Source organism: Panthera onca, chromosome A1, assembly GCF_046562875.1.
Source record: "Panthera onca isolate mPanOnc1 chromosome A1, mPanOnc1 haplotype 2, whole genome shotgun sequence".
NCBI lineage: Eukaryota > Metazoa > Chordata > Mammalia > Carnivora > Felidae > Panthera > Panthera onca.
The window spans coordinates 6,393,523-6,420,626 of NC_138339.1; the positions used below are offsets into that span (position 1 = coordinate 6,393,523).

A 27,104-nucleotide genomic window follows, 5' to 3' on the forward strand; every position below is an offset into this window, starting at 1 on the left:
CTGAAAGTTCTAAGTGTAGGTGAACTACCACACGAGGCAAGAATACAAACATTAAAAAAAAATTTTTTTTAACGTTTATTTATTTTTGAGACAGAGAGAGACAGAGCATGAACGGGGGGAGGGCCAGAGAAAGAAGGAGACACAGAATCGGAAGCAGGCTCCAGGCTCTGAGCTGTCAGCGCAGAGCCCGATGGGGGGCTCGAACTCACGGGGTGCGAGATCATGACCTGAGCCGAAGTCGGAAGCTTAACCGACTGAGCCACCCAGGCGCCCCAAGAATGGAAACATTTTAAAATATGAAATAACTAAGTGTTTCTTTTCCTACAAAGCTATGTAAGGCTATACCTCAACAAAATAAGGGAGTAATCCCTGAAAGAAAAATAAAGGAAAATCAGGAAACGCTGGATTTGATAAAAATAGAAGTGCAGGAAAGTTGCAGTATGAAAGAAGGGAAGTTGGCCTAGAAAGTAATCAACCAATGAGAGTCCATTTCTTACCCCTCGGGAGACTGAAGTCAAGAAGCTGGGGGGGGGGGGGGGGGAGGATGAGAACTAGGAGGGATGCCCACTAGTAAAGACAGTTCCATTAAAATGTTGAGAAGCCGAGGCACCTGGGTGGCTCAGTCGGTTGAGTGTCCGTCTTCGGCTCAGGTCATGGTCTTGTGGTTTGTGAGTTCAAGCCCCACATCTAGCTCTGTGCTGACAGCTCAGAGCCTGGAGCCTGCTTCGGATTCTGTGTCTCCCTCTCTCTGCCCCCACCTCCCTGCTCTCTCTCTCTCTCTCAAAAATAAATAAACATAAAAAAATTAAAAAAAATAAAATGTTGAGAAGCCATGAGTTTATGGTAAAGACAAATACTGCATTGTAAAAGAAAACAAATTATAAACAATGGAAAAACATAAATATTTTCAAGAAACCTGTATTTCCAACACGAATAAACTAGTCCCGTCTACAATACAAACTTTACAAAGAAAATCAAAATAGGGGCGCCTGGGTGGCTCAGTCGGTTAAGCATCTGACTCTTGATTTCAGTTCACGTGATGATCTCCTGGTTGGTCAGGTCAAGCCCTGTACTGGGCTCTGTGCTGACAGTGTGGAGCCTGCTTCAGATTCTGTCTCTCTCTCTCTCTCTCTCTCTCTCTCTGTCAAAATAAATAAACATTAAAAAAATAAAATTAAAATAATTCCAAACACGGGATAAAAAGTATAAGAAATTGAAAGATATAAGGGATTTGCTGAGGCCAATTTTCTTTTTCTGTCAAAAGAAAAAAACATGATGGTAACCAGTCACTTCAGTAAAAACCAAATGTGTCAAAATGAAGGCACACAACTGTATGGAACGTGGCATCATTTTTAGCAACTGCTGATGTATTCAAAATTCTTGAATTGATTAATTGATTACCTGCCCTTCAGATGAAGGATACCGAGGCCCGACTCTCTGTGTGCGTTAAGTGTTGACGCAAACCCTGTCGTGCTCTGTATTTACACAGTGAGGCTCCTCTCTTCTGAAGCCACACCAGGGAATGTATTAGAATTTTGCAGCATGTCTTCCAGAAGGATGGGGAAAGTGCCAGAAGATTTGACTGTGTCTGATGGTTAGCTTCATGTGTCAGCTTGGCCAGGCCGTGGTGCCCAGTTGTTTGGTCAAAGACTAGTCCCGATGTTGCTCTGAAGGTATTTTGTAGATATGATTACTCTTGATAGATTATTCTTGATGATGTGGTGGTCCTCCTCAATTAGTTGAAGGCCTTAAGAGCAAAACTTGAAGAAAGATTCACCTTCAAAGCTGCAACATGGAAACCTACCTGTGTTTCCAGTGTGCAAGCCTGCCCTGTGGGTTTCAGACATAAGACTGCAACATCAGCTCTTGCCTTAGTTTCCAGACTGCTGGTTCCATCATGTGAGCCCTTTCCTTCAAATCAATGATCTATCTATCTATCTATCTACTTACTTACCTACCTATTTATCTATGTATCTCTCTCTCTCTCTATCTCTGTCTCTCTCTGTCTCATCTATCATCTCCTCTTGGTTTGGTTTCTCTGAAGAGCTTAGACTTACACTTTGCTTTTTCCAGGATCCCTCCCAGTGGTTCTCCCCATCTGAATTCAGAGAAGTGCTTTTCTTTTGGTCACAAATTACTGATGCAAGACTGAAAACTGCCAGTAACTTGGTTGCCTGAGCCTTTGGGCTGTGGGTGGAGGTGGGAATCACAGATCTGAATCCAAAGAAATGGAAGTCTATATTCAAAGAATTGCTTTCCAGAAGGATGTAGCTGTGCAGGACGCAGGGAGAAGAGAGAGGCAGCTCACCTCCCTTCCTTATCTTACAGACTCATCTCTGGGCCTCCAGGAGGTTTTTTCCCAAAGTGCCTTGCTTCCTGGTGGCCTTCTCACCTGACCACCAGTGGTCTTTATTTTGATATGTGCTCTGGTAGCACCTCTAGCCCATCTCCAGCCTTGCCCTTCTTACTGGCAGCATTAATAGGTGCTGACATATACTTTGAGTTGTGTTGCTTTTTCCTTTAAATTTATTCCATCACCTTGGTTAGTCTGGCTCATAATCCATTAATTATGACCAACTATTGCCCAATGGGGAATTTGGCCAACTAAGGTTCCTTTAAATTTATTCCATCACCTTGGTTAGTCTGGCTCATAATCCATTAATTATGAGCAACTATTCCCCAACGGGGAGTTTGGCCAAGTAAGATTCAAAAGAAGAAGGAAAGTTTAGGTGCCTTTCTATTCATTCTGTCTTAGTTCTGTCGAGGACCTGAGCAGTCTATCCCATTTTTCCCCCAAATTTTGAGAATCTATACCAAAAAGGACGCAGTATTTGGGCAGATTTTTGCGCAAGTGGATTGGAATTTGTACCTTCATATTCCCTTAAGAATCAAGAGACAATCTATAACTAATTTTTTTACTTGGGGTTTCTCTTCCTAGGCTGATTCACTGTATCCTGGGAGTGTCTATGTGAGGTCCCACCAAGACGCACGTGCACTGGCTTCTCTCTCCATCTCAGGGAAGCTAAGGTGAACCAACGTGCTTCCCAGGAGGGAAGGAGAGGGAAAGTTCCAGGGACCATGAACTCCCAGCAGCCAGGAGATCAAGTGGAAAATTGTTACAAATCCTAAACAAGGAATAGGTGGCTGAAACTATCGGACCACAAGACAAACGTTAGTGCACGAGCTGTTCTTCTTTTCACATAAATCCCAGGTCTGTTATCAATCGGGCTACAATCATCTCTGAAATCAAATCACCTAAGTCTGTGTTGGATTGAACTGATCTCTCTCATGTACCGCTTCTCGGTGGAAAGGATGACACTCTCAGAATTGCCCCAGAAAATCTTCTCGGTTCTAGACAGTGGGTCGATTTCCAATGGCACAACCCCTTTAGTGTCGTGCCCCCATTTTCTTTGCGCCCTGCGCATTTTCTCAGGGAAGCATTGCAGAAACACCACCATTCCCGTGATGAGGGAGCTATCAGCATGACTTTCTCTTTACGGTTCCATATACATTAGGAAAGCAGAAAATGCGGATTCTAAATGCATGAAATCCAGCTGCATGGTATTATTTTCATCTGCTACAGCCTTCAGGAAAGCTTAAGTGGACATATGGGCATGATTTAGGGTCGTAGCTCTCAAAGTTCAGCAGGCACTCTCACCCGGAGGGCTTGTTAAAACGTGGGTTGCTGGGACTGTCCCCTGAATTTCTGATCCGGTAGTCCTGGGGGGAGGGTGGCAAGAATTCTAGCAAGTTCCCAGATGATGGTAGGGCTGCTTCTCTGGGCTTCACACACTGGAACCACTGATTTCGGGAATAACAGGCATTAAGTTACCGGCTACTCTTTCCATGAGACACAAAAGAAGACAGTATTCTCTCCATTACATGAGGAGCAGTATTCTGCTTGTCCCTTCAGAACTTTTCCTTTCAGAATCACGAGTTACAAGATTACGTAAGAGTTTACAGAAATTATGGAACCAACCCTCATGAGAGGCTGTCTTTCCCCTGCCAACCATTTTCTTGCTCGTCCTGGATCCCAACTGGTAAGACGAGAGTGGGTAGGGATCTCCTTCTCACGCCTCTCAGAACTGCTTGATATCAGTTTGTGCTAAAACCACTGAATCATCACAAGGAGGTCGCGCTATTCTTACCATATGTTCCCAGAGAGACAAAGAAGTCAAGGACTTGTCTTTCTTTCCTTCATTTATTTTATTTTATTTTATTTTATTTTATTTTATTTTATTTTATTTTATTTTTTTCTGCAATCAACTTATGCGTTGTGTTTTCCCCTTTTGTTGGTCCAGAGACTAGTCTGGTCCCTGTAATACACTTTTCCATCACGTCCACGAGCGCAGCATTCAGTTCTCTGTAAAAGCCTCCCACTTATTAATACATTCTGCCTACGGTGTTTGTTTAAGGTGATAAGGGAAAAACCATACCCGTGGGTCCTTTCCCATGAAGAAGGCGGTGTTAGGTGTGGTACAGAAGAGCCCCAGTTCTGCCGACTGGGACAGCAGAACCCCTGAGGGGTTACGCCCACTTTGCCATGGTTAGCACATCGTTGCGTCTCTCGGGACTCATTCAGGTCCCCGCTTGAAAAATTAGGTGTGACGGGGTGACTGTGTAGGGACTCCCAATCTCTTAAAAGTCTGTTGTGTAACATTTAGAGTGATTACAAATAAATACAATGAATTATATGAATGGATACATTATAATTTACAATAGCTCTAGGTTATACAATAACATAACCTTAAGAGCCATTTAACTTAAGGTTTATTTATTTATTTATTTATTTATTTATTTTGTGAGAGAGGGCGACAAAATGAGAGTGGGGGAGAGAGAGAGAGCGAGAGCGAGAGCGAGAGAGAGAGAGAGAGAGAGCGCTCAGCCCCGAGCCTGATGTGGGACTCGATCCCACTATCCTGGGATCATGACCTGAGCCAAAATCAAGAGCTGGCTGCTCAAAGGACTGAGCCTCCCAGGCACCCCAGGGCCATTTGACTTAAAGTAAGTTATATTGAAATTGTTCTTATTTCTGGAACTTGTATATTAAAAATTATTAAGTTTAAGTTTTAATATGCTTCTTTCTAAGACTCAAAAATCTACTTCAGGAAAAAAAAATGCCAACCTAGATTTTAAGTGAATCCACATTTACCTTATGTGCTTCAAGCCTACCATTCATGGACTGTAACCAGAAGCTTCCTGGACTCTATCACATTTAATCTAATCTAATTTAATTTAATTTAACTAATTTAATTTAATATTTAGTAGGCATTTTGAGTTTGGATATGTTCAAGCTGGACTACATCAGTAGGGGTCATCACAGTTTCTCTGTTACACTTACATAATTCCTTTAAAAAACAAGGAAACTTAAAGTTATCTGAAAGTATATCTTACACAGTCAAAATGTAGCTTTTAAGATGAAATGTAATGGAACCGTTAATGTATCTTACACAGGATATTGTCAGAGTCGAATTTTGTTACCAATTGTCAAAGCCATGTTCTTAGGAGCACATTAGGGATAGAAATCCACTCAGAGCAGAAGAAAACTGTGACACTGAAAAGCCCATAATCCTGATGTATTTGTAACTACCTGTAGCTCAACATATGCCTGCTGCATAAGCCCAGAGACAACAGTCAGAAAAAGAAATGATTCACTTTCTCCCCCTTCAAAACTCTCCAACAACGGATAGGCCAGTTGAGTACTTACCAAGTTTTGAGTTCATATTTTAGAAAGTTATGAAACTGTGGCACATTCCCTTTGGTTTTCAATTTCTCTTTCCCTGAACACCTACGATACTCGTATGTTTCATAACGTAACATATGCTCGTTTGTTATTTGCATGTCTGATAAAGAACCTACTTATTTTATGAGACTTATTATATTTTGACTGCCAAAAATGATCGAAGTAGCTCAGTTTGGGTCGCAAGCCAAATCTTTTCATGATACGGAAGATAAAAATAGTATTTAAAAAACATCCTTGGTGGTAAGAAGTTGGAAAACCTTTAATATTGTCCAACTCCCTTATTTGATAAGTGATATAAACTTGGGTTCATACAGATAAAATGGCTTAGATTCAGAATACCCTACAGGGAGAGACCTGTGACCAGAGCCCCAGATTTCCTGACGTGACAGACCCGAGTTCTTAATTCTGCATCTCCTAGAAGAAATAAAACCAAATTACTCTTTAAATGTGTCCAAAGACTGAAGATCTATCTCAGATTGCCTGAGTGGACTAAGAAGACAGGTCAATGAAATGCAATGCTGATCTTAGACAGGGTCCTGGCCCAGAAAATGGGCACTAGTGAGACGACTATCATAATTGAATAAGAAGGTCTGGAGATTAGTTCATGGTATTGTATCCCTATTTTTTTTTTAAATGAAGCAGCTCATTTTCAATAGGTGTACAAAAGTATTTAATTCTTCAATCGCTAAGATTTTATGTAGTTTTCAGCCAGTAATTAAAAAGACTCCAATGGTATTGGCCTACGTTTTTATAATTCAAAATTTATCCACATTTGCTATGAAGGTAGAGTGATGTATGGAGTACTGTTACTTCCTTCACCTGAGCAATGTCATTCCCCATCCAGTCAAGTTTTTGTGCGACTCCATTAACCTCAAACCATGGTAGAATTCTTTGAAAAAAGTCATGCTCTGAGATAAAGCTTCCCACTGGCCGGAACTGGCTGGTCCCTACAAAGGTCTGAATTTGCTGAGAAATAGTTGGATCTACCCCAGATTCTCTGCTCGCTTTGTCTTGTACTCTTCTGAGGGTTCACCTCCATGAATTATTAATTTGGTATTACCTAAGGATATTATCTTAGTAGCTCTGCTAATTGTTAATGTGCTTTAGCAACAGGAATCAACATTTCCCTTTTAAATATTTAAGTAACTTCTTTAGCCAATTCCCTAGCATAATCAAGTAAGTCATGTCTGCTGGAAAAACAGAAATACTTTATAAAAGGAAACACTGTAGAAGTAATCAAACCTGTAAGAGTCTTATGTCTGTTGACTTCATGTTTCAATAAGGCAGGGGACTGAATGCCCAAAGGTCAAGATGTATGTTGCAACTGGGGTATAGAAACGACTCCAGTCTACCTTCTGGGGGGCCCTGGCTTGGAGCACAGGCTTAAAGGAACCCTTAGCCAATTGTATCCCTCCTAGAGATATGGTTTTAGATTCTGATTTGTTCCAGAAACTTCTTACCCTATCTCATGAGTTCCTAGGTCCACCTGAGGGTTTCTACATTCAGAAAACCAGTTGTTAGACCCCCCCCGCCCCCCGTCTAGAAAAAATGTCTGCTTCTCTATCAGGATCTACTGAAGATAGAATTCTAATCTGTATCAATGGTTAGGTTTTTTGTTTGTTTTGTTTTTTTTTTCTTTTTCTCTTTGAGGCTAATTTCACAAGAACTTTGTTTAAAACCATCAGTGGCGCTTGTTGGGATGAGCACTGGGTGTGGTAGGTAAGCAATGAATCATGGGAAGCCACCCCTGAAGCCAAGAGCACATTGTATACACTGTATGTTAGCTAACTTGACAAAAGATTATATTTAAAACATAAATGAATAAGTAAATAAATAATAAAACCGTCAGTAGATATTTTTGCTTTGCACCGTATAAATTGGTGGTTGGGTTTATTTTTTAGTCACGAATACTTTCTTATAAGAAGTTAGAGTCTCTGTAAACACTGCAAAACTTAAAGAACTTTAGCAGTACATAAATAAGTCATTTATATCATGTCTTATGGTAAAACTATGTAACTGAAACTCAGAAAGAAAAAAACAAGCAAAAAAGGCCTCTACGTTGTCAATCAGAAGTCGTTAAAACCTTCCATAGAACCCAACAATGTTGTGCATTAACCTTGGGCTTTAATTCGGCTCTGACCCTAATCCTCTTGATTCTGTGATGTACAAGGTCACTGCGGCTGCAAGAAAAGGGAAAGTAAGAAAGACACCATTTGGGGAAACCCATTGCTACTCAAGGCCCCAACAGAAACGGCAGAGGTGGAAACCTGTGGAAAGGAAAAACTAGACCTCCAAAAGCACACCATCCTGGTGCGGTTGACACAGGGACAGACTCACACATAAAATCAAGACTGGCCGGTTTGGGGCGTGATGTGTCAGGGAGTAACAGGGAAGCATCTTCTATACAGACTGCTTTTTGAAAACCATGAAATGTATAATATTTTGAGTTGTGTTTATGTAAATGAATTCCGTGTAAAAGCGGTCATGTGGGGTTAAAAGTGAACCTCCAAGTTTAACCTAGTACGTGGGGCACAAAAGTGATGCATCTTCCACAGACAAAACCAAAGTCGGATTCCACTGCCACCTGGATTGTTAGATACGTACGAAGGAATTTCTTTACCCCAGGCAAATTCTTACAACTCATTGTCTTTCTTTACCCAGAACTCTCAACAAAGCTGGAGAGGGAAAAAGTAAAGACGTGCTCATTCAGGATGAGTCAGTCTTCAGCTGTGATAAAAGGGCTGTCAAGACAGAGGAGAGAAAAGCCATAACACTGAGGGGAGCCTGGGTGGCTTCGTCGGTTGAGCATCCGACTTTGGCTCAGGTCACGATCTCATGGTTCTTAAGTTCGAGCCCCGCGTTTGGGCTCTGTGCTGACAGCTCAGAGAGATAGGCTCCGACAGAGAGGCTTCACTTATTAGCATATTCTCTAAACTCACCTTTGATTGTTCTTTTTATCAATTCTCTCCAGGCTCAAAATTGTTCTTAATAGATGCCCACTCTAGTCTTTCTTTCTTCAAACCTGCACCCGATTGATTTATAAATCAGGTAAAAGATCAATCTTGGGAGCACCTGGGTGGCTCAGCCAGTTAAGTGTCAGACTCTTGGTTTCGGCTCAGGTCATGGTCCTAGGGTCATGGGATCAAGCCCTGGGTCAGGTTCTGCACTGAGTATGGAACATGCTTGGGATTCTCTCTCTCTCCCTCTGCCCCTCTTCTGCATAGCTCTCTATCTATTAAAAAAAAAAAAAAAAAAAAAAGAAAAAAGAAAAAATTAAGGAGAAATTTTGTAGTTCCATCAGTGGACGTAGATCTAGGACACATTCTTCCCTGAAAATGGGCATTCACACTCAGAACACAGGTGGAAAAATTTTGAGGAAAAACCACATTGAGAGTTACAGCTCTCTCCCAACCAGGCTTAGAATTTAGGGCTATGACTTTATTTCATTATGTTGCAACATTGACACCTTTTTTCCTCCCAAGCCCTGAAATACAGGTATCATAATCTTCTCACCTGCAAATAGATCTGGAATGAAAGAATTAATGAGAATTCATTAAGAGTAAGGACAACGGGAGTAAATAAATCACCAGGCAAAATTGTAACTACAAGGTCCTCCTCTGGCCGGTTTGCTTTATCTCGCTGACATAAGCCATGCCATTTTGACTTCTCTCCCATGTCCCTGAGATTCCCCCCATCTTTGGATGCTCCCATGGATTTAGGATAAATATTAGAGTAGTTTCCACCCAGGAAGCATATCCCTACCAGACTGAAACGGTTAAAAACAGGCTTGTTTTCTCCAAGTTCTCTCATCCCAGCCTGGCTAGATGGCAGTGTCCAGTGGGGTTGTAGGAAACAGACTGATCAGCTGCCTCCATCAGCCTGGGCCCTAACCCTCTTGTCCCATCAGCAATTAATCACCCCTGTGTGGGACTGTTACAGGAGCTGAAATAGAGCTTTGTTGTGTTCAGCATGGGAATTTGGGGGTTATCTATTGCAATACTAACATAACCTTACCTAACAGATTTGCATTTGAATCCTAACTCTTTGGTTTACACTGTTTGATGCGCCATTAAATGACGAAGCCTCACTGAGCAGACAGGAGAAGATTCCCAGGGGAGAGAGTGGGAATCCAGGCGGGAGGTCATCCCAGCTTTCTGGAATTACATCTAGTCTCGCAGGATACTTGAAGCTCTAAACATGTGTTTTTTGATCTCATTTTTGGTCATAATCAAGAAACAATGGAATCTCTGCAATCACAACTCCATTTTCTCCTTTTATCCTGCTGCATCCTGAGCAGTAAAAGGGGAATCTGAGGGCGAGGTTTGAAAGCAGAAAGCTGGGATTCATAAATTCACTACTAACAAGAAACGAATTGTGGCCAAAATGATAGGGAGTCACACAGTTTCCGATTCACAGGGCGCACCTGCATCTGAGAAGCGTATTTCTATCCTGGATGCACATAGATTGCTTTTGTGAATGTCACATGGCACAGCTTCTGAAGATGGAATCAGAAAACAAATTCAGAAAAAAAAAAAAAAAAGATTTCGGAAACATCTCTGTTTTTCTGGAGTTCTTCCGGGAGTAAATTAAAGCGTCAAGCTTTTATGATTTCGATCTGTTATTACAATTCATTTATACAGGTAATTCGCCTTCATTAAATGACACCCACAGGACAGGCCACGTTCTTAGAGAAGCATCAACGCTCACATCCCTGCTACCCTGTGAGCACGTGTTCTTGACTTGGGAAGAGACCCGCCCACTGCCCCGCCCCCTGTCCCCATGCGGGCGCAGAAGGGGCTGGGCAGTTCTGCGGAGAAACGCGTCAGGTGCAGGGGGCCTGTGGCTCCAGGGATTTCTGGTGCGGCGGGGTTTCCACCCTCTGCGGGCTGCACACCTAACCCCAGAAGGTCAGGGACTGAAAGCCAATCACAGAAGGCCCAGGAGCCTTGGTGGGAGAAAGAAACGAACAGCGATCAGTTCGTTGGAGATGGAATCCAACGATCAGTTCGTTAACATTAAGCGGCGGCCTGTCACGCCCCTCATGGCATGCTGCTTCTGCCTTGGTCCCCGTTCCAGCTTCCACGATACGGGCTTCGGGACCTGCCCTCGACTGTGACGCCCTGAGGTAGCCCAGACTCCAACCCCGTGGAGTCATTCTTTACCTTCTTAATTTTCTCAGACCCTGTGTGCAACCTGTTACCCAATCCTGTCCACATCACCTCCCAGATATATCCTGAACTGACCCCTTCTCATTCCCAGCCCCCCCGATCAACGCTCCCACGTCCCAACTAGTCTGGTCCGAGGCACCAGCACCTCTTGCCTGGATTATTGCAATGGCCTTTTAGGAATTGCTGGGGTCTGTGCCTCAGGCCTACCTTCCTAGAGTCGATTCTCCACAAAACCAGGAGCCTTTAAATTTAAGGAAATATCTCTCCTCTGACCAGCCTCCTACATTGGGTTCTATCTCAGTCAGGGTAAAGACAAAGTCCTTAAAAAGGGCTCCAAAGCCCTGTCCCGGGGGGAGGCCTGAATCTTGGGGATCTCTCCTCCTGCTGCCCTCCCTCCTGATAGTTCCACTCACCTCCTCTGCTGTCCACAGCACCCTCCGGACCCCCAGCTTGCAATCCCGGCCTGGCTGCCATCTGTGCCCAGAATGTTCTTTCCCGCATCAGCCACACCCTGTTCCCACCCGTCCTTTAACCCTCTCTATCCACGCACTGTGCTTTATCTTTCCTTTAGGGCCAAACGCTTTACGTGGTAGCTATTGAAGGCTTTCACAGTTGGCTCTTTGCAGGCGCGTGAGGCTGTGGTCCACAGACCCGTGTTTTACCCGCAAGAGGAGGGCGATCCCTGCTCTATGCTGTCAGGTGAGTAGCAGCAATTTGAAAGTAGCCCACTTACATCCTATAACAACAGTTTGCATATTTCCCTTAGGTTGTGTTCTTGCTTGTTTTGTTTCGCAGGCAGGTGAGGAGAGGGGACAGGAGTGAGACTGTCCTCTCTCTGTCTCCTATGAAAAATGGCATGTCAGTCTCCTGGAAAGCTTTATGAAGTGTGAAATATTAGGTGTGATATGCTTGGGCTGTCGGTTTGGGTTTTTTGTTTGTCTTTTTTTTTTTTTTTTTTCTTTTCTGTCACTGCATACTGGTGATGGTGTTTTGCTTTGCTTTTAATTTAATTTAGTCAGCCGCCAGGTGACATTCATCAGGCACGGCGGGACCGAAGTGAGACAGTGGGGGTGCCCGGGCCACCAACATGCTGAAAGGCCACGTTGCTGGCCCGCTTCCCACACAAAAGCTGTGCCGTGGATGATCAATAACATCCTGATTGGGGAGGAAGTTCTGGCATCGAGCCTCCCGAGGAAGGAGGAGGCGGACACAGAGCAAATGATGATTCTTCCCTGATAGAATTCTCCACGAGTCAATCTTCCTTCCCATTTATTAGCCAACCGTCTGTGACAGGTGGGTCAGGAGGGAGAGGAGAGATGTGTGATTAAATTCTGCTTTTCTGGCAACATCGAATCATTACATTGTTACATTATTAAAGCCGAACTCGCTCCAGGAGGCTCCTCCTTTAAAATGTATACACCGTTAGTACATTCGCGTGAATTATTCATCAGGAGCTTTATGAAATACTTTGGGCCGAATGGAATTGAGCTAGAAGGTAAGGCGAGAGAGAGAGAGACAGAGACTCAAGCCCAAAAGCCAGTGGGTGGAGGCCCCCCAAACCCAAAGAGCCGAGCAGAGGGGGCGCTGCCCCGCCTTGGAACAGACGAACGACTTAGATCCCAGAAACGGTGGCTTTGTCCAAGAGCGGCGGCCCAGGGGGTTTTCCCTGCTACCTCTCAGTGTTACCTTCAGAGTGTAGACACCTCAGCCCTCGGTGACCCCGTTGATGAGTGCTCCCAGCGGCCATCTCCCTCCTGTTGGCACCACAGGGAGTGAAAATCAAACCGACTCTACCCACTGGGCCCGTGCGGAAACTCGGGTGGGCGTCGAGCCTCCCGCCTGATTGTTGCCCCCGGGGTCGCCCCCACGGGGCTCCTGCGCGATGTGTGTCTGACACGGGGACACCGCGTTCCCGGGGCGCGCCAGCACGCGGTGGCCTCGCTCAGCCGCCAGAGGAGTGAAGGGGGCAAGGAATGTGACCACGGAGAGCTCAGGCCTTCCTCCCAAGGTCACCGTGTCCAGACAGCCCCAAGGGGAAAGCGTTGAGAAGCAGCGTCACCACGTTCAAGCCCTGTGAATATTCACCCTGAAGAATAAAGACGAGTTGCTATTGTTACTGCTTCTCTAAAGAAAGATGGATGGGGCGCCTGGGTGGCTTGGTGGGTTCAGCGTCGGACTTCGGCTCAGGTCACGATCTCGCGGTCCGTGAGTTCGAGCCCCGCGTCGGGCTCCGTGCTGACCGCTCAGAGCCTGGAGCCTGTTTCAGATTCTGTGTCTCCCTCTCTCTCTGCCCCTCCCCTGTTCATGCTCTGTCTCTCTCTGTCTCAAAAATAAATAAACGTTAAAAAAAAAATTAAAAAAAAAATAAAGACAGATGGATGACCTTTGACTTCTGGACATAGAGATTAAGCACTTTGCCTGTTAAAAAGTAGAGTTTTTAACTTAAAACCAATCTAAAAAGGGGAGCCTGGTGGCTCAGTCAGTTGAGCGTCTGACTCTTGGTTTCGACTCAGGTCGTGATCTCAGGGTTTCGTGGGTTTCAGCCCCGCATCCGGCTTTGCACTGGCATTGCGGAGCCTGCTTGGGACTCTCTGTCTCTCTCTGTCTCCCTCTCTGTCCAACCCCCATTTGCACTGTCACTGTCCCTTTCAAATAAATAAACTAAAAAAAAAAAAAAATCTAGAAAAATGTGATGTGTAATACCTTAAAGACCTCTGGGGTGTGTTACTAAAAGGTATGATTTGTTGCCTCCCTTTCGGGCTCCAAGAATGTGCTAACATACTCCCTAATACCTAATTATTATTATTATTATTATTATTATTACTATTATTGCATAAAGAACAAAAAACCTTCACTCAATCATTGTTTTTTTCCAGAAACGAATGTTGTCACCATATTGTTTAAAAAGTGCTTGCTTACTCGAGTAGAGATATATGGATTTCTGTTTCAAATGAAAGTGAATGGAGGGGCGCCTGGGTGGCTTAGTCGGTTAGAGCCTGGAGCCTGCTTCGGATTCCGTGTCTCCCTCTCTCTCTGGCCCTCCCTCACTCATGCTGTGTCTCTCCCTGTCTCTCAAAAATGAATAAACGTTAAACAAATAATAAGAGGAAGAAAGTGAATGGAAACGTTAACTATTACAAACAAAAGACGCCCTCGGCTCTAAAGATTTGTCCATCCCCACCGTTCTTCAGGGGTTCCCAGACTGACCTAATTTCCAGTAATTTCTGGGGCAAAAAATTTCCAGAAAGTTCTGGGGGTTTTCTCTATGGGAAAACAGCAGACTCACACACTTACAGCTCAGCACGTTCCTCCGGGGGACATCTACTGCCCTGCCCGAACCTTTGTTTCTCTCCTGGAAGGCAAGTCTTACAGCATTGGTATCAGTCTTCTCTGTCTACAAATGGCAGCCACTAATTTTAATCACGGTTTGACAGGTGGCTTTTTGCAATTCAGACCTGCCCGTCTCTGGTTCCCCTGCTCTGAGAACTTCATTACCATAATGCCCCAGCATACTCTGCCTTACACAGTATTTTACCTTTCATAGGAAAAAGTACCCCTTCAACACAGCCTTATTTGCCTGGTTTATTGGCCTGACTTCTGCTCAGGAGGCTTTGCACTCTGGCAATTTTCCAGGCTCGAAACGCATCCTGCTTCATCCATAGGAATGAATCTCCAAAGGACTGGTCCTGCCCCAGGAGGGAGCAGCCTGGGGGTAACGGAAAAGTACGGGAAATCTCAGCTTTCCAGGACGTAGGTCAGACTAGCCAGTTCCAAAGTTAGTAATTTTATAAGGACAGAATAAAGGATATTACACACTCCACCCCCACTCCCCCACAATTGGTCACAAAGACAAGCATGCTTCCCTAAGTCACCCCCAAAACCACATGATTTCAGGCTGGACAAGACACCTAGAGACAAGGCCAGCTTTGCTCCTGGTTGATTTGATGGGTGCTGGGAAGGCCACTGTAGAGACACAACTAGGTGCCTAGCCAGTGTCTTTCTACACTTTTCCCACGGTCACAGGGCCCTGAATTTGTTTGGGGCAATGGTGTACTCAGCTAAAAGATTCCAAAGAATCTAGCCTTCCTTGATTTTAATTTGTAGCCAGTGATTTATTTTGGGAAAATATGAAAATACACTAAAAATGGGCACATATGTTTAAAGCCTTTTTGTACTTCCTCTCTTCCTCTCTGCTTGGAACGCAGTGAGATGGCTAGAGCTCCAACAGCCACATCGGACCCCGAGGTAAACTTGAGAATGTCAGCCTCTGGCTTAGAATGTCAAACAGAAAGATGGACAGAGTTTGGTTCCCTTTAGCCTAGAAGTTAGCAAAACAGTTTTGGAGTTTCTACTTTTATAATTTTTTTAAGTGTTTATTTATTTATTTATTTATTTGAGAGAGAGACAGACAGACAGAAGGAGTGCAAGTTGGGGAGAGGCAGAGAGAGAGGGAGACACAGAATCCGAAACAGGCTCCAGGCTCTGAGCGGTCGGCACAGAGCCCGACTCGGGGCTCGAACGCACCAACTTCGAGATCATGACCTGAGCTGAAGCCAGATGCTTAACCGACTGAGCTCCCCCAGGCGCCCCTCCACCATTTTAATCATGTTCAACCCTGGCAAGCTCACTGGCCAGTCCGCATAGTTGGTTTCTGGCCTCCTCTCTCACCTGTTTAATCCAAGCCTCGAGCCTCCTACAGTCACCTCATCCACGGCATTTTAAGGGGATTGACAATCCTTTTGTGTAAGAGTCTGTTGATGTGCTGCACAAACAGCTTTCACGTCAACAACTGCTGGAGACTTAAGGCACAAGCCCTTTTGGTTCTTCTTACACTATTCCTACGAGAGGCACATCCGAAAGCCAAATCCACATATTAGTCTCCAGAGGAAACTATTTTTTCCAAAGCTGCATTCCAACTGGGGAAGGATATCTATCCCCTTCCAGCCTCCTGAAGACTTTTTGCCCCTAATAAAGGGTGGGGAAAAGAGTCAACTGGGATCAGGGCTTCAAGGAAGGAAATGGAGAACACTTCAGTCAGTGAAGGGAGTCGGGAAAGCTGAACCGTAGAGAGACACTTGTGAAGGTCACAGCCCTGAGACACAGGCCTACGGAAGCTGATGCTGAATCACAGATCATAGCACGCCCTCCCCTCCCCCACGCCTTCGCTCCACACGAACAGGGCTCCAGCCTAATAGTAGTCCTACAACACTCGGTCCAGCAGAAATTGCATTCTTTTCATGCCGCCGTGGAATATTCACCAAGATAGACCACCTTCTGGGCCACGCCACACCCAAGGACAAAATGAAAGGAGCAGAATACATACAGAGTCTGCTCTCAGGCCACAGTGGCATTAAACTAAAGGAAAAAAAATCAGTAACAGAAAGACAGCTGGATAACCCTTCAAACGTTTGGAAATTCAACAGCACACTTCCAAGTAAGGCAAGGTCGAAGAAGAAGAAGGTGCAGGAGAAGAAGGGGCAGGAGAAAATTTTAAAGTATTTTGAATTTAATGAGAAGGAAAAGATAGCATTAAAATTTGTGGGCTGCAGGGAAAGCGGTTCGCAAGAGGTCAATATATAGCACTACGTGCACATGTTACAAAAGAAGAAAGAGCTAAGCTTGCACTTTAGGAGACTAGAGAAAAGAGACCAAGAGAATCAGAAAAGAAATTATTAAAAAAAAAAAAAAAAGAGTAGAAATTCACATGCAATTGAAAACAGGAAAACCATGAAGAAACCAAAAAACCCCAAAAGTTAGTTTTTGAAAAGGTCAATTAAATGAATAAACCTCTAGCCAGTCCAATGGTGAATTAAGGCAAGACACAAATGACCAGTTTCTGAAATGAGACAGAGGTCATTAATACTGATCTCATGGATTAAAGAATAATAAAAGAGTACTATGAATAACTGTATGCCAACAAATTTGGTATTTTTTTAATTTTTTTTAAACGTTTATTCATTTTTGAGACAGAGAGAGACAGAGCATGAATGGGGGAAGGTCAGAGAGAGAGGGAGACACAGAATCCGAAACAGGCTCCAGGCTCCGAGCTGTCAGCACAGAGCCCTACGCGGGGCTAGAACTCACGGACCGCGAGATCACGACCTGAGCCAAAGTTGGACACTTAACCGACTGAGCCACCCAGGCGCCCCAACAAATTTGATATTTTAGACTAAATGAACCAAATTCTTGAAAAGCATAAACTGCCAAAACGTAAACAACAAAAAATAGATAACCTGAGTGGCCCATACTTATTCAAGACATTGAACCCATAATTAATAACATTTTAAAACAGAGACCGCTGGGCTCAAATGGCCTAACTGGTGGATTCTACCAAACATTTAAGAAAAAAATGATACCGATTCTCCACATTTTCTTATAGATTATCCTGGTCCCAAAAACCAGATAAAGACATGACAGAAAGGAAACTAGGAAAGGAAACTGATACCTTTTCTGAACACAGATGCAAAAATCCTCAACACAATATTACCCATTTGAACCCCACATTTTTTAAATGTTTTTTTTTTAAATTTTTTTTAATGTTTATTTACTTTGGAGAGAAAGAGAGACAGAGAGAGAGAGAGACAGAGAGTGAGCAGGGGAGGGGCAGAGAGTGGGATTTATTCCAGGTATGAAAGGCTGGCTAAACGTTAAAAAAATCAGTCAGTGTAACCAACCACATCAACAGGATAAAGAATAAAAATCATCAGATCATAGGGCACCTGGGTGGCTCAGTTGGTTAAGTGTCTGATTTTGGCTCAGGTCGTGATCTCGGGGTTTGTGAGTTCGAGCCCTGCATTGGGCTGTTTGCTCTCAGCAGAGAGCCCACTTCAGATCTTCCGCCCCCTCTCTCTCTGCTCCCCGCCCCTCTGTCTCATACATAAACCTTAAAAATATCATCTGATCATATAAATTGATGCAGGAAAAGCATTTGACTAAATACAACATCTAATCATACTAAAAACCCTCAGAAAACCAGGAATAGTTGGGAACTTCCTCAACTTGATACATATCTTTTTTTATGTTTATTTATTTTTGAGAGAGAGAGAGAGAAAGAGAGAGAGAGAGAGAATGAGCAGGGGAGGGGCAGAGAGAGAGAGGGAGACAGAATCCGAAGCAGGCTCCAGGCTCTGAGCTGTCAGCACAGAGCCCGAACCGTGAGATCATGACCTGAGCTGAAGTCTGACGCTTCACCAACTGAGCCACCCAGGCGGCCCATCAACCTGATAAACAACACATATAAAATACCTGAAAAATGCAGATTTTAAAGCTCTTACAGGGAGTCCTTGAACAGCTTCCCCCAAGAGGAATACCCAGGAAAAGATAGATAAAAGAGGCTAATTAAAGCCAAGTAGAAATAAAGCTGATGGGTGCCTGAACTGGGAGGGCCAGGGGATTTCAGTAAGTTTGAGTCCCTAAGAACCACACGTGGCTAGAAAGTGGCAGAAACTGAAGCCATCTTTGGCTCATACAATTAGAGCTTTCTTATCTACAGGATGGGGAGATGAAGTTTTAGTTAACAGGACCAAAGCCTAGAAGAGGCGTATACATGATCACTAAAAAAAACAACACAAAACAGAACAAACACAAGAGCAAATAACCTATTGCCATCAATTTTCAGGCGCAGTTTGTGGAAAGACAGGTCCCACGCATTCCACCACATTAGATGTCAGGATTGTGTGACATCAGATCTGCTCACCTGGAGAGTGTCTACACCCACCACGAACACTGCATTCAGTGCGTGCGCACCGACCTCAGGGAGGTCCCATATTTGACGTGCATGACTAGGACTCATTACGGACGTTACACATTAAAGGAGGCAAAACTTTATGCAGCGTGTTAGTTGTAGAAGGACCGAGAGTCCCTGCACACCCAAACTTACGTCAGCATCAGAATGACCTATTGGGCTGGTCAAACCATGGATTGTGGGTTCCCACCCCAAGATTCCCGAGTCAGCAGATGGGGCTGGAGAATTTGCATTTCTGACGAGTTCCAGGTGAGGATGAGTAATCCCAGAGCCCTAGTCGTCACTGTTTTGTGTGTGTGTGTGTTTGTGTGTTTTATGTTTATTTTTTTGAGAGCACGAGCGCACGCGCACGAGCAGGGGAGGGGAGGAGAGAGAAGGAGACAGAGGATCCCAAGCAGGCTCTGAGCTGACAGCACAGAGCCCAGGGTGGGGCTCGAACTCACTCAGATCTTGACCTGAGCTGAAGCCGGAGGCTTACCCGACTGAGCCACCCAGGCACCTGCCACGGTTTTTGACTAAAGGCCGAGAGGGAGCTTCAAAGAGAACACCTTGCCAGCCCCAGAGAGGGTACCCTGTTGAAAGCACAGGAAGCCAAAGTGCCTGGTGCCAAATCGTTTACCATTTGATATATTTCAAGTGCCTCGTTATCTCCTTCACTGGATTCTAACAGACTTGAAGTAGTTGGTATTTGGCCCGTTGGCTCGAGAAGTAAACGATTCAGAGTTCCAAGGGGCGAAGCCAGTTTGGCGCTGAAAATAACGACAACGAGGGCTTCCGGCCACAGGCAATTCTGAGGTTACTTGCAATGTCTGTTGAGGTTTGGGCCCCATTTGCCGCGGGAGATTACAATGTTTCAATCACACTACGGTTCCCATTATTTGTCTTCATCGCCCTCCAAGCTGGGCTTTTTCTGATCTGTAGAACAGAGAGCTAGTAAACTGGTGTGATTTGCAGCCATCACATTTATGCTGATTTTTTTACACAACAGAAAACTAAGGCAAGAGAACTAAAGGACTCATTCGGGAAGCTGAGGTTACTCTTTAGCCAGAGAGAAAACATTTGTTAGGTGACTTTACGCAGTCGGCCGACTTCAACGAAAGAACATGAGTTTCTTAGGGAGACATGTTTTGTTTGTTTTTTTCCTTTTTTCCTTTAAATTGGGAGAACATAGGGGTATTCCTTTGCACTGTGAGCGTTTTCATAAGAAACTGTGAAGATGCAGATTACTCGATTCAAAAATCTCTTAGTAATCTGGATTGGAGGCTCTCTCCTCCACTGTTGACATAAATGGGTGGTTACTACCCCGATCCAGCTAGAATGTAAGGCATGTCTCAAGGCTTGTGCTACAATGCAATCATTTCTTGGCCAAGATGCCACAGCCACATTCACATTTGATGAGGCACAGTTAAATTATTTTCAATGTGTATTTATTTTTGAGAGAGAGAGAGAGAGAGAGCACAAGCAAGGGAGGGGCAGGGAGAGAGAGAGAGAGACAGAGAGACAGAGACAGAGACAGAGACACAGAATCTGAAGCAGGCTCCAGGCTCTGAGCTGTCAGCACAGAGCCCGACAGGGGACTCGAACTCACGAGCCGTGAGATCCCATCCTGAGCCGAAGTCAGACACTTGACCAACTGAGCCACCCAGGTGCCCCTTACGAGGCACATTTAAAACGATGTCCCCAAAGCAGATGAAAGCTCCAAGGTAAGGGGGTCAGACGTTTTGCTAATAGATGAAGACAGACATGAGGTTTCTTTCTCCTCCTGCTAAACATGAAAAAAGATAGCTTGTTGCCCAAGTGGACCCACAGAGGCAACCCGCAGAAAGAAAGAGGCTGAGAGAAATGAGGAAGGAAAGAAGGAAACGAGGGAGGGGTAGAGAACAGAACAGGGTAGCCCCTGGGTGGGAACGAAACTTGATGGCACAGGGTTTCAAGATACACCTGCTTTGAGCTCCTTGTCCGCACTGCTAAATGCGCTGACCCCAGGCTTTGTTATTTTACTGTTCTTCACGTCATCCAGCGGCTCCCCAAATATATGTTGGGTTGGGAGTGAAGCCTGGGGATGAAAGGGGTGGGGAGAAAGAAGGACTTCCAGAATGAATGACAGAGATGAACCACGTTTGCCTGTGGGGCTGGCTGGCTGCCACCATGACAGTGGCTCATTTTTTTTCTTTGTGAAAAACAAACAAAATCTCCCGATTCAGCCACCACCTGGAGTCTCAGAATTTATCACCGGTTATGGTCTAAGATCTGTGGAGTCAGAGGGAGAACACAATAACCAGGGAGCTCATTCCTTGAGATGATTTCGTCGGTTTTAAGTCCCGTTGGCTCAGTGCTGTGGAAGGGGTAAGAGGCCACCCTCCGCGACCGAGTCGCCCGAGACCTCAGGGGGCAGCTGCAGAAATCGGAGGTGAAGGGGTGATCAGGACCAGAGTCGCACCATTGCCACGGCTGTGACTCTGAGGACGGGGCTGCTGACCCAGAGGTCAAGCTAAGGGAGGAGCTCAGAGGGAAAACACCAAGCCAGCTGGTCTAACGCCCTCGGTGCATCCAGGAGGACTTCACAGAGCCTCCCACAGAGGGGGCTCTGCCTCCCACCCTAATGTGACAGCTGACTCAGGTTAACCCCCCAAGGCGGGAGAATTGCTTCTTTTTTTTTTTCCAATATGAAATGTATTGTCCAATTGGTTTCCATACGACACCCAGTGCTCCTCCCAACAGGTGCCCTCCTCCATGCCCATCGCCCACCCTCCCCTCCCTCCCACCCCCCCCCAGTCAACCCTCAGATTGTTCTCAGTTTTTAAGAGTCTCTCGTGATTTGGCTCCCTCCCTCTCTTTTTTATTCCTTCCCCTCCCCCACGGTCTTCTGTTTAGTTTCTCAGGATCCACATAGGAGTGAACGCATATGGTACCTGTCTTTCTCTGGATGACTTATTTCACTTAGCATCACACTCTCCAGTTCCGTCCGCGTGGCCACCAAAGGCCAGATTTCATTCTTTCTCATTGCCACGTAGTATTCCATTGTGTACGCAAACCACGATTGCTTTATCCACTCATCAGTTGATGGACGCTTAGGCTCTTCCCATAATTTGGCTGTCGTTTCTTACAATGAGGATAAGCTCCCAGGGCAAAGTAGCTCGTTGACCTTCTAATCACGGGGAGCAAACCACACAGCGCTTAAGAAGGGGGACATATAAGGGCACATTATTAAGAGATTAAATAACAATAACTATTAGCACCTATAACCTAAAGACACCACAGGGATGGATACACAATCAATCTCCTTCGTAGGCTGCAGTTGAGGGCAGGTGAGGGATTCTAAGGAAGCCCAACTCTTAAGGAACAAATTTCATTGCCTAATAAACATATCGAAGGGAAAGAGTAAAATGGAAGCAAGTACGTTATCTTCCCGTGAAAACAGAGTCAAATGACTACCGACATTGCTACGATTATGCAGTGGAACCACTTAGGGCTTCCGGCGGTGTAACTGCGTAACCAACTCTCCAAACAACCCTGTTTGAAATATGAAGTCTTTTGCAGACAAGTCCTTTGCAAGGGGCTACAATTCATTTACTGACAGATGACAGCAACCCGTAGACAAAGGAGTCCACAACTGGCAACTGAATCACGGCTACAGGTTGCTTTGGGGAATACAACAAAAATTCTCCTCGCCTTTTGGCATGATTGTCTCTCCTGGAGAAAGCGATTCCCATATTTTCTGGTGATCCCGACAGAGACATAATTTTAAACACAACTTAATATGAGAACTGCACGAAGCAAGCTTAAATCTAAATCCTGAATTAATATCACCTTGATTTTAGACTCTCAAGTTGGTGCTTTGCGGTGACAGACAGGTGGAGACACTGGTTTTCGGAGGCTGCGGCCGGTGGTGTTTTCCTGGGGAGGTGGGGAGGGTCCAGGTAGGACCTGGAGTTGGAGAATGAATCAGAGAATACCCTTGTGCTCTTCTGAGTAATCCCGGCCCTTTCCGCCTGGGCCACCTAGCCCATCTGGGGACCCCTGGGGGAGAGGCTTGTGGGCCACGGTCCGCTCTCTCCCTGGGCTCCCGAGTCTGCCGCCCTGGATGCCCTGCGTGGCTTACTCCACAATGACCTCCGGACGGGGAGCAGAACAGAGAGGTGTGTCTGCCCCTCGGCGGACTGGGAGAGCTCAGGGGAGCCCGGTGTGTGCCCTCCCGGGACTGTCAGGGTGGCTTGGACGGTCCCGCTGTAGCCCACAGACCGTTATTCCAGACCAGGGAGCCCCTCTCATGAGGGGCTGGCGTCTGGAGGCGGGGGCAGCAGGACAGCATCCTGTGGCTGGCGCCACCTCCTGGAAGTTGGGGGGGTTGCCTCTGAGGAGCTTAAAAAATACCACCTTGAACCCTGGGACAGAAAGGCGTGGGGGTGCACCGCCAGGAGCCTCAGGGCACCCACGAGGGGCCCCCTGTGAGAGGTTTGGGGGGCGGGGAACCTCTTTAGCAAACAGACGGGGATTTCTTCCTTCCTTTGTGGCAATTTACCCCTCTCTTCCCAATGAGATCAGGCTGACCCGCCGCGTGTGGTGTGGCCGCGTTCCCGGCAACTCCTCCACGGAAGCCACGTTGGGAATTTCAGGATCCTAACGAGGGCGGCGCGCCCTGTGGTTCGCAGGCGGCGGTGCGATGAAGGAGGCCCGCTGGGGCACCGGCGCTAATGTCGTGTATCCATCCCTCTGCGTGCAGCTCTGGGCTCCGAGGCGCCACTCACAGCTTGTGACTGAGTCCAGGGCGGGGTTTACGCACCGAGGTGGGCGTGGGGCACCTGGGAGGCTGCGGCCCCGGAGCGTGGGACTCGGTTTCCACCCAGGCCATGATCTCACGGCTGGGGAGTCTGAGCCCCACGTGGGTCTCTGTGGCGATAGCACGGGGCCTGTTTTGGTTTCTTTCTTTCTCCCTCTCCCTCTCTCTGCCCCTCCCTTGCTTGCTGTCTTTGTCTCTATCAAATGAATAAACTTAAAAAAAAAAAAAAGAAAAGATATAGGCAAACACTGAAAATCACCCGTCTGCCTCTGCCTCTCTTTCCTTTGCTTGCTTGCTTGCTTTCTTTTGCTTGCTTGCTTTCTTTCTTTTGCTTTCTTTCTTTCTCTTTTTCTTTTTCTTTCTTTTGCTTTCTTTCTTTCGCTTTCTTTCTCTTGCTTTCTTTTTTTTTTCTTTTGCTTTCTTTCTTTCTTTCTTTCTTTCATTCTTCCTTTCTTTTGCTTTCTTTCTTTCTTTCTTTTTACTTTCTTTCTTTCCTCCTTTTGCTTTCTTTCTTTTGCTTTCTTTTGCTTTCTTTCTTTCTTTCTTTTTGCTTTCTTTCTTTCTTCCTTTTGCTTTCTTTCTTTCTTTTTCTTTCTTTCTTTTTCTTTCTTCCTTTCTTTTGCTTTCTTTCTTTCTTTTGCTTTCTTTCTTTCTCTTTTACTTTTGCTTTCTTTCTTTTACTTTCTTTCTTTTGCTTTCTTTCTTTTGCTTTCTTTCTTTTGCTTTCTTTCTTTTGCTTTCTTTCTTTCTTTTGCTTTCTTTCTTTCTCTTTTTCTTTTGCTTTCTTTCTTTTACTTTCTTTCTTTTGCTTTCTTTCTTTTGCTTTCTTTCTTTTGCTTTCTTTCTTTTTTCTTTTGCTTTCTTTCTTTCTCTTTCTTTTGCTTTCTTCCTTTCTCTCTTTCTTTTGCTTTCTCTTTCTTTTGCTTTCTTTTGCTTTCTTTCTTTCTTTTGCTTTCTTTCTTTCTTTTTGCTTTCTTTCTTTCTGCTTTCTTTCTTTCTTTCTTTCGCTTTCTTTCTTTCTTTTGCTTTCTCTCTTCTTTCTTTCTTTCTTTCTTTTGCTTTCTTTCTTTCTTTTGCTTTCTCTCTTCTTTCTTTCTTTCTTTCTTTCTTTTGCTTTCTTTCTTTCTTTTATTATTATTATTATTATGTTACTTTTTTTTTTTTTCTGGAAAGCCAGTTCACAACAGCTGGCTGCATGTCTGCACCTCCTCGTGCATCATGGAGATGCTGGTGGCTTCTCACCAAAGGGGGGCTTGGATGGGATACAGAACAGACAACTAAAGGAGCAAGACAATGTGAATAGTTTGAAAGCAGCTGGGAGACAGAGACCACGGATGGAGGGGTCCTTCAGGGGACAAGGACAATACCTCACAAGGAGATGAGCATGATCCAGGCAGAGACGGGAGGGAAGGGCTTTGGGGCAAAGAACCCGGCAGGACTATCTGTGCTCGGTGTATTTCTGGAAGCAAGGATGGATTGATTGCCCGAAGTAAGGGCAAGCCAATGCAGGACAGAGAAGCCACCTAACTAGGTGTTTTCTTTGATAGAGGTTACACTCAAAAGAGACATCAGCATTTCTTGAGCAACTATTATATGCCAGGTACTCTGCTATACGTCAGGAATACAGTGGTATGAAGGCACACATAATCCCTGCCTTCATGAGAGGCAGTTCATAGAATATTCAGTAATAAATGATTCAAAAATTACAAGGACACAATATGTCCTCATGAAACAGCCACTGACTTCCTGACCCAACATGTCGTCATTTTCCTCCAGAGGACACACAGAGGTTGTAGATGGAATCACACAGTGGGGACCCAAGAGAAGAAGCCAAGAGACCCCGCCAGGTAGCCTGGCTCACCCAGCACGGGCTGCATCTTTTTGGCGAGTCGACTTTCTCAACATCCCGTTTCTGTTCTTGAAAATGGGTCAAGCAATATCTACTTTGCAGAACTATTGTGAAAATAAGCCATTTGCGACTTGTACCGCACGTTCCTGAAATATGTGAGTGACTCAATACATTATAGCTGCCAGTGCTCGTGAGAGCAATGTTCCCCATCACTTTAGTGTCTGGTGAGCCTTCAACCAGCAGAGCAGAGGGAGGATAAAAACAGGATCAGATCGAGGGATTATCTGTCCACATGACTTAAGCCAAGATTGAGGTCCGGTCCAGGTAAGAGGACTTGAGCTTTAATTAAGGTCTTATTTCAGGAAGGAGTTCTTGGGGACTGGGGCAGACTGCCTCTTTCTTGTTGGTTAACACTGGCAAGAGGAAAATGGGTATTTATTTTCTTGCATGATTGTAAAACTGAGCCTGATAATTCTTCTGAGAATTTTCCAGATTACAGCACAAAGATAAGACCTTACTTAAGGTCTTTAACATCCATCCCTGGATGTGCTGACTGTTCCAGGAGCAACTCACTGACCTGAATGAATGTTTTATTAAAACTGTCCCCAACCACCTTGTTGGAAGAAATTGTGCCTAAGGAAGCATGGTTTTATACGCTTTCTTATGAACTCATGGAAGGAGCAAAGGATGATATATGAGGCACAAATAAAAAAATTGATGAGAAGAAGTCCTGGAGTCAGGTCTCACTTTATGGAAGCCGTGAAGAGGTAAGAGTCAGAACATAGAAAACTCTATTTTTTTCCTATTGATGTGGCTTTTCTGTCGCTCTGCAATGCTTCCTTCTTAATACTTTCACAGCTACCTACGCTAATTTTTAAAAAATATGGCCTATTAAAATCCTTTTGTAAACCTCAGACCCCAGTGGTTCCTGCAGAGGATTGGTATGGAAACACAGTGACGGTTTCCAGACGAGCCCCAGGTACACTTGGAGGAGACTTTGTGAAGCCCTTTGAAACCAGCTTTGTATGTCTAGATGCATAAATATTTGTCTCAAAATTCTGAGCATGTTGCCTATACTGTGTTTTATTTTTGCTGAGCATTGCACCATGGACATTGGCACGTTATTAAATGCTCTCTGAATATCCCCCAAAGCAGACAGATCAAGCTCTCCTACGACTTACTAGTTATCAGGCCACACCTTTCTCAAGACCCGCAGAACCGGAAGACTAACTGGTGGGCTGAGGTCTGGCCAGTTCCTGAGTCAAAGACTCTGCTGCCCACATGGGGAGGGCTCTGGAAATTGCCATGGTGCCCTAAGCATATGGCTCAGCATGGCCCAGAAGAGAGTGCTGGGTCCCCATGGAGCCACTAAGCTGCACCTTCCCTCTTATCCTGGAATCAGTTTCCAGGTCACCCACTCGGTCAATGAAGGTTATGCTGTGATGTCCTGATGAGCACATTATACCCCCACCCACCCCGTATGTGAAGCAGCCCATGCTAAGCAGCACCCACTCATTGTCCTGCTCAGCTCTTGGTGTCCCTGCCCCCAGGGCTCCAGATCCAGATTCCGGAACCCACCCGCCCCTGGAGCTGTCCACATGGCCTCTGGACATCTTCCCGAGACACTCTGCAGCTGGCTGATTTCATTCCTGCCTTTTCTCATCAGGAACCTGTTGGCCCGGGAACGCCCCTTTCCCAGATCCCCCTTCTCTGCCAGCTCACGCTGCTGGGTCCCTGCATCCTCAGAGGAAGCCCACACAGGTCAGGCCATTGGACCCAGTCACAAAAGCAAGGCCCTAAGAAGGTCCCTAAAAGAGTCA

At 45.3% G+C, this 27,104-nt stretch overlaps 1 long non-coding RNA gene across 1 annotated transcript; it reads left to right on the forward strand.

The window, feature by feature from the left end:
- The first annotated feature begins 10,570 nt into the window (after positions 1-10,570).
- Positions 10,571-12,514, forward strand: LOC132680090 (uncharacterized). The gene is made up of 3 exons (XR_009610502.3): positions 10,571-10,868; positions 11,483-11,610; positions 11,927-12,514. It is a non-coding gene; the product is annotated as an uncharacterized LOC132680090 (long non-coding RNA).
- The last annotated feature ends 14,590 nt before the right edge of the window (positions 12,515-27,104 follow it).